The 13,545-nt window shown below is 50.1% G+C and overlaps 1 long non-coding RNA gene across 1 annotated transcript in view; it reads right to left on the bottom strand.

Moving 5' to 3' along the window:
* LOC122914302 overlaps positions 1 to 13,336 on the bottom strand; it is a 30,179-nt gene extending 16,843 nt beyond the window's left edge. The window contains exon 1 of the long non-coding RNA XR_006385776.1: positions 13,267 to 13,336. This is a non-coding gene — a long non-coding RNA (uncharacterized LOC122914302). The remainder of the gene's footprint in view (positions 1 to 13,266) is intronic.
* Positions 13,337 to 13,545: the final 209 nt, after the last annotated feature.

The following is a 13,545-nucleotide window of genomic DNA, read 5'->3' as shown; positions in this document are numbered from 1 at the left end:
AACTACTGACTGCCACGGCTAAGCCATCCCAGGTCCTACTCATTAGAGGGCACAAGAGAAAGAGAAAGCAGGAGTGAGTGGGGCTGCAAATACTGTTGTTGCATGGTTTCCCTTGAGCCCCAGAAATAGAAAACCAGACTTCCGACTCACAGAGCTGCCGCGTAAACCACCAGACCACACTGCCAGATAAGAAAAATGCTAGATTGTGTCGTAACTCCAGCTCTAGTTTCTGAAAATGGCCCTGAACGTCAGACAGCTTCGCCATGATCCTAAGATTCAGAGAAAGTGGAAAAGGGTGGACAAAAGGATCAGGCAGTCCTCGATTCTGCTATCAATTTATTTTCAATAAAGCAAAGCAAACATTATGATGTATTGGTCATGAGTTAACTTTCTGAACTGCAGGTACAAGGAGATGAACTGGATATCAACAAGCATGGAGACAGGGAATCCACTAGCGAGGAAACGTCTCCTTGGCCTCTGCAGTTCGTGCACGTTCCTGTATTGAGTACCGACTATATACCAAGCCCTGAGCTTGGTGCTGAGGATTCAAAGAGGCTGAGACATGGCAGAAGGAGGCTGGACTATATTCAGATTTGCCCAGATTCCAACTTTTGTGCTCAGCACTACCTCCACCATGGAAATAATTTTGCTTCATTCTCCCAGAGCAGCCCCGGCAGGCATCTGTGTTGTCAGCCGTTGCAGGAAGAGTGATGGCCACGGTGTTGACAAGCTCCTAATTGGAAGGTAGGAGGTGCTGCCAGAGATCAGCTATAAAAGATATCTTTGGGCCAGGGTGGGCTGCTAATGCTGGAAGAGACTCGGGTTGAGGCCTGGTGAGCTGTCACCCTGGGATGGGGCCTGACCCCTCAGACAGATGGTGCTGGTGGTGGGAGGCAGCTGACAGACAAGGCCCAGGCCAGGAAGCAGCCATTTCGGGAACCTCAACAGTCACATGCACACCAGGCCTTCAAGAGCCAGTGAGCGTGAGGGGATGGAGCACGGAGAAAGGAGAGCCTGGAGTGGCCCCAGAGCCCGGGATCCAAGAGACAGGGCAGCAGAGAAGCTGGTAAGAGCCTGATGGGAAAGGCAAGGGAAAGGAGCTACAGGAGTCTGCTTTATCCAGTGCTCTCTACGGCTTATGAGCGACTTCTCTATGCCTGTAATTGTTCAGGGCCCCGAGGGGTTTGAAAGAAGAACCAGCTTAGAATTTAATATCTAATTAGGAGGTGATCAAATCCGGGCCTGAAATTCTCACCGGGTGAACCCACACGGCACTCGTTACGCAATAGCGACAATTGTGCAAGCCCTTTCCTTGCATTATCTCGTGTAACCCATCCGGCAACCCGGCATAGCAGGTACAGAGGTCCCTGGTTTAGAAATGAGGGTGCTGAGGGTCAGAAAGACTGCATACCCCATACCCAGGTTGGCTGGCTGGTAGGTGGCAGATCCAGGATTCAAACCCAGGTCTGTGTGAGCCTACAGCGTCCTTTTACTGAAGCAATAAATACGGTGTTGCCCTGAGCAAGAGGGAAAAGTAAGTATTGGCTGAAGGTGCAGGGGAGAGAGAGAGAGAGATGAATGACCAAGGTTAAAGATGGCTTCTCGGGGCGCCTGGGTGGCTCAGTGCGTTAAGCCTCGCCTTCAGCTCAGGTCATGATCTCAGGGTCCTGGGACGGAGCCCCGCATCGGGCTCTGCTCAGCAGGGAGCCTGCTTCACTTTCTCTCTGCCTGCCTCTGCCTACTTGTGATCTCTCTCTCTGTCAAATAAATAAATAAAATCTTAAAAAACAAAACAAAACAAAAAGATGGCTTCTTGCATTTGGAGGGTCTGCTGGAGCCGGTTCCAACCAGATCCAGAGCATTCTCTTACTTTCTGAGCCAGAGGCTGGGGGTCCGAGTTAGGATGCGGGCCTGTGGGGCTTGCTGTTCGGCACAGCGCAGAAGACCACCTCCCGAAGACCTAGGGATTCTGCACAGAACATGTCTGGTCTGAGAACTGACTGCGAGAGTGAAGTCTCCACCCTATCGGAGAGACGATCAGGCCACCGCTAGACCCAGGGCTCCAAACTGAGGGTTTGCAACAGGCCTAGCTCACAACTGGTCTCGAGCAGAAGTAAGAAGGAAACACCTCCACCCCAACCCCAGCCCCGGGCCATGGAGCAGGCTCTGCTGTGCACAAGGGCCTGCTGGTGTCCTGGCAGACAGATGAGGTGGCACGGGGAGCGGGCACTGAGGTGCCAGGGCCTCCTGGGGAAGAACAGGTGCAAAGCAGGGCCATTAGCTGAGAGGGCCTGGGAGAGGCAGGCCACCACCATCTGATCCAGGAAGCCCCCAGGACTGCATCGTCTGCTGGTGAGTAGGCTGGACCAACGCTCTGATGAATGTATGGCAAGGGAACTTCTCCTTCCTCAGAGGGCCAGAAGGGGTCATTACATTTGTCTTTTAAACTTTTTTAAAATGGTTTTATTTATTTATTTGACAGAGAGAGAGAAAGAGATCACAAGTAGGCAGAGAGGCAGGCAGAGAGAGAGGAGGAAGCAGGCTCCCAGCCAAGCACAGGACACGATGAGGGACTCGATCCCAGGACCCTAAGACCATGACCTGAGCCAAAGGCAGAGGCTTAACTCACGGAGCACCCAGGTGCCCTTCATTTGTCTTTTAAAAGAAAACTATTCTGGGGGCGCCCAGCATCTGCCTTCAGCTCAGGTATCAGGTATCAGGATCTCAGGGTCCTGAGATCGAGCCCTGCATGGGGCTCCTGGCTTGACAGGAAGCCTTCTTCTCCTTCTCCTGTTCGTTCTGTTTGTGTTCCCTCTCTTGCTGTCTCTCTCTCTCTGTGTGTCAAATGAATAAATAAATAACAATCTTTTAAAAATAAATAAATAAAAGAAAACTATTCTGAAAAGGGCATGAGCCCTTAAGCTCTGCACCCCCCTCCCCGGGTGTTCTGGGCAGTCAGGCTTCTGTCTGAGGGAGGAAGAGCTTCTGTTCACAGGCAGAGAAGTGGACACCCCCTCCACCTGCCCCCGGGACTCAAACACTCACTGGGTGAGCAGGGTGCTTGCTAATGTCTTCGGGAACTACTAATTTACCATCTAATTTGTTCCTCTGCACCAGCCACAAAGGGAGACCACTCAGCTATTGTGATCCAAAAGAGAGGCTGGGGCTGGTGTTTACCATGATCTCCCCAGCAACTCTGTGCGTGTGTGTGTGTGCGTGCGTGTGTGTGTGTGTGTGTGTGTACATGACTTACGCAATGAAGGGGGGCTGGGGCACTGCCCTCACTAGCATCTTCAAACACATTTGAATTCTGTAACAGAGTGCCTCAGAGAGGCCTCAGCCTCCAAGAAGGTTATAACTTGAAGGGTATCTTTTAAAAACCCAGGGTGGGTGGGGACAGGGGTCACACATTCCTACCACCCTGAAGACCAGCGAAGGGAGGCACGTGCATGAGAGCGTCTGCTCTGGGCCAGTCACGGGGCTAGGGTTCCACGCGTCTTTTCTTGCAAACTACCCTTTGAAGTGGGTGCTGGGCTTTCCTTGTTCCAGACTCCCGCCCCAATGTTTCTGGTTAGAGAAAACCCTTATTCCCTTAGATTCCCCCTGAAAAACCCGATCTCCTGAAAGGCGTTTTCTGACCTTATCAGTAAAGTTAGTGATGCTGTCCTTTGCACTCCCAGAAAACCATAGACTTTTTAGGGAGACGGCAGGCTCAGTGTCCTCATCGGTAACGGGCAACCACGGGGTCATCGTGAGGAGTAAATGAAATAAATCGTGTAAGTGCTTGGATAGTAGCTGGTGCTCAGGCTTTGTTAGTCACCGTTGTTATTGTTCATAACAGTACTGGTAATATCATTTCATGACTTGCCATGAGCTGTCAGCCCCTTGAGGGTAGGGCTAGTGCCCGCTCTGCTCATTGTCCTGCACCCAGAGCCCAGGGATGTTTGGCACATGGTGCGCACTCGTTTCCTAGCTGGCGAATGAATCAGTAAGAAGGAGGTATTTGCCTCCTCCTTGCTCCTGTGAGCTTCTGAGGATGGGCCCTTATCTGACCCGTTTCTGTATTTCTAATGTCATCACTTCGTCTGGCACAACCCAAGAGCTCAGCGACTGTGGAACACATGAACAGGGTCGTGAGAAGCTGCCGCTCATCTAGGGCCTGGCCCAGAGTCTGGCTGTGCACCCAGCTCCGCGCTCTGGTCGGCTGGTAGTTAGCTCCCACTCCATGAATTCAGTAAATCTTCCCTTGACACTCCACCCCGGATGGTGAGCTCACGATGGGGAATGTGTCTTGTTGATTTTTAAGTCCTTAGTGTCTAACACAGCACCTGGCATACAGGAAATGATCGAATGGCCACCCATGGACACTTAGGTCCAACGAGACTCAAAGGAAAACCTGAGTCCAGAAGGAATTTGTCATCACCCCCCCATCACCTTCCAAACCTGTTCTTCCCCTAGAAGTGCCCCATGTCTGTTGATTAAAGACCTGGTTTCTGGGATGCCTGGGTGGCTCAGTTGGTTGAGCGACTGCCTTCAGCTCAGGTCATGATCCTGGAGTCCCAGGATCTAGTCCCGCACTGGGCTCCCTGCTTGGTGGGGTGTCTGCTTCTCCCTCTGACCCTTCTCCCTCCCGTATATTCTCTCTCATTCTCTCTCTTTCAGATAAATAAATAAAACCTAAAAAAAAAAAAAAACCTGGTTTCTTGGGGCACCTGGCTGGCTCAGTTCATAGAGCATGTGACTCTCGATCTCAGGGTGGTAAGTTCAAGCCTCTAATTTGGGTGTAGAGATTACTTAAAAAATAAAATCTTAAAAAAAACAACAATGACAACAAGAAAAGTCATGATTTCTTTGTTACCAAGGTCTAAAACTCCTTGGGGGTGCTGTTTCCTAATGGAGAAGAACCGTCTTTATGGTCAGACTTTTCTGGGCTTGAATCCTAGCTTTGTCCACTACTGGCTGCCCCCTGGACAAGTTGTTTACCCCTTCTGTTCCTCAGTTTCTGCTTCCATCAAATCAGGATTATAATACTATCCATCCATTCAGTAAACATTTATTGGATATCTGTATGTGGTCGGAAATATCCTAGGCTCTAGAAATATGTAGATGTGAACCCAAAAACATTGCTCGTGTCTGGATGGCAAACTCTAACCTAGAGAGGGAGGGAGAGAGAGGCTAGGCTAATAAGGCAGCAAACAAACATATGTCCAATGTTTGTCCAGTGGTGATATGCGGTGTGAAGGGAAAGGCAGTGGAGGGTCAGGCCAGGCCGTGTCTTACTTGGGTGGTAAAGATTTCTAATAAGGAGACCCAACACCTGGGGAAGAATGTTCCAGGGAGAGGGAAGGAGCCAAGGCCCCAGAACTAGAGGTTGAAGAATGACAAAGAGAGCCTGTGTGGCTGAAGCAGAGAGGTGAGGGGTGGGGGAGAGAGGACATGCAAATGAGTGGGACCAGGCATGGAGGGCCTCACGGGGCTTTGGCTCTTGCTCTGGGCAAGCAGGAGAGTTTTGAAAGGCTCCAGGCACAGGAGGGAGGTGACGTGACATGGGTCATAAAAGGATCCCTCTAGCAGCTGCATGGAGAATGCCTTGTGTGGATGGGGCAGGAGCAAGAGGCTAGTCACGTGTACTTCACCCACTTACTGGAAAATAAATAATATATTATATATTTGCCCCTGGTCGGGTGTGGCAGGGAGTAAGTGCTCCATCCGTGGGGCTGATCTAGATGATTCTGGAGCTGCCCGGGCTGCTCCTCCCTGGTCTCCTGCAGACAAGCCTTGCCCAGTCATGCAGTGTCCCTCCTGCCCTAGACCACCTGCTCATTCCCTCTGCCCCATACCTCCTTTCTTCATCCCTTCTCTGACGTTGAATGTCCTCAAGGAGTGGCCCCAAATCCCGCCCTCTCATCCTAATCCAACCCAATGAGACGCCAGTCACATCCTTCCCCTGCTTGAAAGCCCTCAAAGGATCAATAAATAGCTCATTAAAGGCACATTCTCAGAGGCTGACATTCAGGGTCTCCCCAATGTGGTGCTGCACTTACCATTCCCACTCCTTCTCTACTTCTCTCCCAGAAGTATTGAATCCTTGTGCAGAAAGAATTGGGCGTGGAAGAATGTCACTCCCAGCAGAGTGACTGGGGAGCCCTAACTGAACTCCCAGTGGCAAACCGATGATCATAGGCCCTTACCCCAGGTTCCCTGGGCCAGCCAGGAGGCCCCAGCGGTGGGAGACACGGATGCCTATGACTGGCTCACCCCTCCCACCACGGTCCCGTGGACTCCACAACCTTGTGTCTTCTCTTAGAGTTGCAAAAATGGCCCAGGGTTTCCCAAATCACTTTCCTTATACTGCTTTTATCTCCCTCGAGACCTGCCTCTAGGGACCCGTCACCTAGAACAAAATGCCCTCATTTGCCTTTACTAGTTCTGATGGGAGACCCGGGCTCCAGGTCATGGATTCCCACGTTCAGCTTCCTGCCATGCACGGTTCCTGGGCTCCCCCCCTTACTCTATCCTTTTCCTGCCTGAGCTCAGTCCACGGAGGGTTGGTGCCTGGAGCCAAGGCAGAGAATCGCCCGGGACCTATCAGCCATAGACAGAATGGCAAAATCCCCAATGCTACTTTTCTATCAGCCCAGAGAGCAGGCATCACCATCCCCTCAAACATCCTCTATGATGGGACTTGAGATAGCTTTAAAGACTGGTTAATTTCAGGCCCTTTTCACAGGGACGTACTGGCAGCACCTGGACTAACACATGTCACCATGTGGCTCTCGGAGAAAGGCAAAATGCCAAAGCATTATTCTGCATTATTCTTTTTTTTTTTTTAAGATTTTATTTATTTATTTGACAGACAGAGATCACAAGCAGGCAGAGAGAGAGAAGGGGAAGCAGGCTCCCCGATGAGCAGAGAGCCTGACGTGGGGCTTGATCTCAGGACCCTGGGATCATGACCAGAGCCGAAGGCAGAGGCTTTAACCCACTGAGCCACCCAGGCGCCCCATTCTGCATTATTCTAAAATAGCATACCTGAGGTTATCTAATCCCATGACAGGACGCTGAAGCGAGGCCAGCCACCCAGAGCTGGGGGGTATGGATGCCCTGCAGCCTTATAAAGGGGAGCCCTGGGGCACCTGGCTGGCTCAGTTGATAAAGTAGGGTCATGATTCCAGGGTCCTGGGATTGAGTCCCACATGGGGCTCTCTGCTCAGCAGGAAGCCTGCTTCTCCCCCTTCCTCTGCTGCTCTCCCTGTTTGTGCTTGCTTTCCTTCCACTCCCCTCTCTGTGTCAAACAAATAAATAAAATCTTTTTTTAAAAAATGGAGCCCTGAATGAGGAGTCTAAACACTGGAAAATGTTCTCTTCGAACCTTTAGGTTATCACTAGCCGGCTGTGCCTGATCGGGCTGCTGGCCTCGGTCTGGGCCGCCCCGTGCCAGGACACCTGGGCAGTATGGCACCCACGGTCTAATCTCTATCTGTGTGGAGCGCATAACTCTTCTCCCGCAGCACCACAGGCCAGGCACGCTTCGTTACCCCGAGCAGCCACCAGGCGAGACAAAATGGAGCGTGGTCCCGCACTCTCAGCGCTCCCCCGCCCAGGATGGCTTTGCCCCAGCTCTCGGGGCCAGCTGGCTGCCTAGCGCGTAGGTCAGTGTCCCCTCAAGCTCTCCTACATTGTGCATCTTTGTGACAACCTTCCCAGTACCAACACATGCCTCCATGACCTGGGACGTGGCTCCTGAGTTGTTCTGGCCCAGGGAGTCCGATGATGACCATGGCCCAGCCCACCAATGGTTCTCAGAGGATAACGACCCCATTACCCACATCATCTTCCAACACCTCCTACCAGAGCATAGGAATTTTCCCCACAAGGATCCCTCACTCACCAGTAAAGAGGTGAACACCAGACAGACCCCCAAAGTTATAACTCTGTCTTCCCCCCTCCTCCCCACAGGGCACAATGAACCCCACTTCCACTATGGCTAAGACTTCCCCTCCCAGACCTCCTCAAGCAAGCCTACTGCTTATGGCTAGCCACAGGTTAATCTGTATGTATACATGGTCAAGGCCACATCCCAATGGCTAGACCTCCCGCAATGTCAGGTATGTTCTGACCCCAGGAGCAAGCCACCCTCTTATTTGCACCATGCTGAATGACCTCAAGCCCATGAAAAAGGCCCACAAAACCACCAGTGGGAATGCTACTGGTTGAGGCTCCTAGGTCTTACCGTGTGCTGTCCTGGACCAGAATGGACAGGACATTGACAGATCGTATCAAGTCTGGTCCCTGACCCATGAGTCCAGATCATGCAAGTATCCAAAGGCATAAGGATGTGTTTGTGTCTTCCTAGGGCTGCACGGCATGTCAAGACCCGTGGCCCTGTGCTGGTCCACATACTAAAGAAACGTGAGTGATTAGAAACCCCAAAGGGAATCTGGTCCGCCTGTGACTCTCCCCTAGATAATCCCCTCCTGGTGGCCAAACTCCCTCACACACTCTGCTAACTCTGACCCCCTCCTCGACATTTACCCACCACCCCGTGATGGGACCCTGCTGGCCCCAGTCCCTAATCGGAGGTGATGAGCCATTTTCCTACCGACCGCCCTGCAGATAATAGTGACATCTAGAGCTCGAGGACTGGGACTAAGGGCTCACAACTCGATTACACCAGCAAAATAGCAGAGGCAGCAGAGGAAATGTCCAAGGTTCTACAGGCCCATATGACAAACAGAGGCGGCCCTTGAGGGTTTCGCTGAAGGGCAAAAATCCCTAAGAGCCTGCCCGGCACATAACCCACCAGCTCCAGGTGGCTGGCTGCCCAGGAGCACGTATGTGCTCTCAGGGGAACTTCCTGCTCTATACGGATAAATAAAGTCATCCAAATCGCCCCACAAATGCAACACCAAACCCAAACCAAATTTTGCGTGAAGTACTCTGAACTTCCCAGGAACTGGATGTCCCCTGCAGGCTGATGTGACCTTGTCCCAAGGGGCCCTTCTTCCAGCATGGGGACGTGACATGCTGAGTAGGCTATGTCAAATGGGTGCAGCCCACAGACAAGCAGATTAACAAAAGCCAGCCTGAAATTAATCTGCCCCCCTCCACCGCCTCCTCTATTTTTCAACAGGTGGGCTCCTGACCTATGTCTGTGTCCCCAGGATCAGGCTCTCTACTCCCACAAGTGTCAAGGAGTCTTCTTATCACTGGGCCCCTCACCCAAAGACTCCCCCAGCTTTGCCAATGCCAGAGACAATAACAAACCTTTGAGTTGCTTGCGATCTTGGCTCAGGTGTGGGGCATTTGGCCAACAGGTTGCCATTTTGGACCATAACTATATCAAAAGAAAACCTGAACCTGTCATTATTCCATCGCTACCCAGGAAACACAGCACCAACCCTGACCCCATGCCGAGACCCTTACTGGGGCTGTTGCTGCTGGGCACACCTGCTCTGCTTACAGGCTTGGTGAGGGGAACTACCTTTGGAATCCCTAGCTGTTAATCCCTAATCAGTCCTTACAGCTCTGTGACCCGGAGCAAGTTTCTTAGCCCTTCCGTGACTCAGTTTCCTCATCCATTAAGTTGTGGTCATGCTACTTAATTCATTAGGGTGTTGCAAAGAAAAAGCAATTACCCACTCTAGGTAAAGCTCAGAGTGTAAGTCTGACGCAAAGGAAATTCCCAGATATTCACTCAAGGGGCAACTAAATTTCTCCTTCTTGCAGAAAGCTTTCCATTCCTGTCCCCACTCTAATTTCTCTTTAATCCAATCAGGTTGCATTTCTGGTCAGCCCTTCGCTATTAATGATGCACTAGTTCTCCATCACATATGAACTCATTTTGACTTCTCAGGGAAAAGGTAAAGATCTGTGAGGGGGAGGGGGGACTACGCTGCACCTGGCTCTCCCACTGATCTGCTGTGTCATCTGGCACTTAATTATCTTGGGACTGACTTTCTTTCTCTGGGATGGCCCATGCGCCAACATTTCCACATCCCACAGCCTTGGGAGACACTGGTGCGTAATAATGATTCTCTTCCCCTAGAACCTGGCTCTAGACTCAGTATCCTTCTTAATATAACTTACTATTTATTATTATGTTATGTTAGTGGGCATATCTATGATGTCAGCTAATTTATCCAATAAATATGTATTGAATACTAACAAGGTACTACCCTCTATTTAGCAGTCCGGAGACAAAACTTTGAGTACCTTGTCCCTGCACTCAGGGGAAAGAAAGACAATAAGCAAATACACAAATAAGAAAATATCAGGGGGCCCCTGGGTGGCTCAGTGGGTTAAGCCTCTGCCTTCGGCTCAGGTCATGATCTCAGGATCATCTCGGGATCGAGCCCTGCATCGGGGTCTCTGCTCAGCAGGAAGCCTTCTCCCCCCGCCCTCCTTTCTCTGCCTGCCTCTCTGCCTACTTGTGATCTCTCCCTCTGTCAAATAAATGAATAAAATCTTAAAAAAAAAAAAGAAAGAAAGAAAATATCAGGTAATGTTAAGTACCATGATGAAAATAAAATAGTGGTGTGTTGGTGTCTGGGGAAAAGTCTACTTTAGATTGGTGTCCAGAGAGAGACTCTCTGAGGCCCTTGAAGACTTTGATCTGGTCAACTTTGTGTGGGCCTGTGGACATGGGTAGTTAACAAGCAAATGTCATAAATTTGGGAAACACTGACATGGTGGGTAAGAGTGAGAGTATGGAATCCAAAGACCTACGTTCCGATCCCATTTCCTGCCCTTCTGTAGTTGTGTGACCCTGAGCTAGTTATTGAACTTCTCTGACCTTCAGTTTCATTACCTATAAAATGAGATACTACTACCATTGATCTCAGAAGGTTGTTCTTAGGATTAAATAAGATAAAACATATCAAATGCCTGGCACATAATACATGCTCAATAAAAGGTAGTTATCATTGGCAGCAGCAGGCCCATCTATCCATAACTGTAAACTTCTGTCTGAATTACTCAAAAGACAAATCCCACAAAAGCTACTTACTATGTAATTAATACAGCCTCTGAGTAGATTTCCACCTAATGAAACACTTCCTCTTGAAAAATGAATTCTCTAAAGACCTTCTTCTGAGCAAGAATGCCAGGGTTCAATGACTAAGTGTCCTAGGGCCCTCTCGTTTCAGCAGGATTAAGACTTGGAAGGGCTTTGGCCTCCTTTCCTCCCCTATCAGCTGGGAGCCTGGCTACTTGCCCTTTCTAATTCAGACGTTGGGGGAGGATTTCTGTGACCCAAAGTGATGTGAGATTTGCAAAGTATGAGACCCAGGCAGAACCCTCGTCATGTCCCACCGGCGGGAGCACCCAACTTGAAAAGCCGCACAGTTCCTGAGACACAAGCCGCCCCACCCCCCACCCCGCACGTTGGGAGAAGCTGGCCACTCCTTCCCATTTATAGGCTGAGCTGGTTTATAACAGAGAAAAACAAGTTCGGCAGGAAGCAGCCTTTTCAACCAGTGAAGAAACCGTTAGAATCCATCCCTTGGCCCTTCTGCCCACCCAGTCACACTATCAAGGACACACAGCTATCAGAGGGCCCTGGGGACATTTGTCCCTACTTTATCAAGGACCCGTGCAAACCTTTCTCTAACTGACGATAAAGACCTCTCCTCCCCACCCTGCCTCGCTCCCTCCATTCTGCTTCTAGCTCCCTGCCAGAGGGTTCCTGTCATTTTCTTTCAGTAAGAGCAGTTCTGAGAAGGAGATATTTTTCAACCAGGATTGATGTAACTGGCGAAGAGGCAGGCAAGGTGAGTTTCATTCATTCACTTGTTCACGCGTTCATTCTTAAGTGAATTCTTAAAACTACTTAAGGTCTTGAGTGTTTCAAAGAAAACTGACTTGGTTTTCACATTTTCTAATTCTAAGAAGGGATCACCTTATGAAGGACACTGACCCTTCTTAGAGTACATGTTTACTGGGTGCTTACTACGTGCGGGATACTAAGTGAGGCTCTTGGATTCGATTCTGAGCAGAAGGCGCTTGGCGTCTTTGTGGGGAGCCGGACTGTACCTTAACAATCAATCCCCAAATGTGGAATTACAAATTGTAATCCAGACTGCGAGTGAAATCAGATGGGGGATGGGAGGGGCCCTCATCTAGTCATGGAGGGTAGGGGAGGGGGTTCCTGGAAGAAGTAATGTTTGAGCTGAGAGTGTGTATAATGATTCTCTAGATTTTGCTATTGCCCTCCACGTGGGTGTTTTCAGGGTTAAAAAGAAGCCTCCAGGCCTGAAAAACTTGCTGCTGTCCCATGCCATTCCTGTTTCCAAGACCAAGTCACGATGGCTTGGCCCTTGTGAAGGTTAGGATGGAAATGACTTTTTGGAAGAATAGAGAACCAGGACCTCCTTCAAGATTCAGTTCCCTTTGCAAAAGTTGCCAGATAAAAGATATTTCCAGATGGCGGACCACGTAGGAAATACAAATGGAATATTTTTTAATAGCTCTTCCTTTGCAAGATATGACCCAAGGCGGCCTTCTGCAGCATGATGGGAAGTACTGTAGCCCGAAAGCTTGAGATGAGCTGAGATGGCCTCCAAGCAGCCCCCGGGGCCTTTGGAAAGGGCCTGAAGGAACATTAAAGATGCTTTGCTTACACAAGACACCACCCCGCTCTCCTGCCAACGCCCCCCACCAAAGTGGAGCCCATGCCTGTTGTATTCTAACTGATGGATTCTCAGAGGAGAGGGCAGATAGATATCTATACGGGCATTGAGTTCCTTTAAAGATGTGGTTTTACCAAAACAACAAACTGCATCCTTTTCCCCGTTTCCTTGGAGCCAAGTGGGCTCCTGCAAAGAAAGTCACTGGGAAGGCAGGGACCAGCACCACTGACAGAGACCTAAGTGGGCAGGGAGGGCCACCGGGGCACCTGAAGTCTGTCTTAGGATACATGAGACTGGCTTCACCATAACATTGGGGTTAAATGGACCCACAGATAAGGCCAAGAAGGTTGTGAGCTTCTGGAAATAATAGGTAAAATCCCGCATGTTAGCCCGGATGGGCGCCCAAAATGTCCTTGAACTCTGACCAGTGTTTTTGGTGGTAAAATCGACATACCATAAAATTTAGCATTTTAACCATTCTCAAGGGCATAGTTCGGTGGCAGGAAGCACGTTCCCATTGTGCAACCATCTCCAGCAGTCATCTCTGGGGCTTTTTTTAAATCTTCCCAAACCAAAGCACTGTACCTATTGAAAAATCTTTCTTCCTCCCCCCAGCCCCTGGCAAACACCCTTCTACCTTCCGTCTCTATGAATCCGATGACTCTAGGTGCCACATGTGAGTGGGATCATACGGTCTTTGTCCTTTCGTGACTGGTTTCTTGTACTTAGCAGAACGTCTTCAAGGTTCACGGAGGTTGTAGTCTGTGTCCGGATTTTTTCTGTTTTGAGGTGGACTAATATTTCCTTGGGCACCCATGCCCCTTGTTTAAAATCCACTCATCTGTGGATGGACACTTGGGTTGCTTCCATCCTTTGGCTCTTGGGAATAACGCCACTAAGAACGCAGACATACAAA

Source organism: Neovison vison, chromosome 7 (genome assembly GCF_020171115.1).
Source record: "Neovison vison isolate M4711 chromosome 7, ASM_NN_V1, whole genome shotgun sequence".
In the NCBI taxonomy this organism is placed as follows: domain Eukaryota; kingdom Metazoa; phylum Chordata; class Mammalia; order Carnivora; family Mustelidae; genus Neogale; species Neogale vison.
The sequence above is the reverse complement of the archived record's forward strand: the minus strand, read 5'-3'. Positions and strand labels throughout refer to the sequence as shown.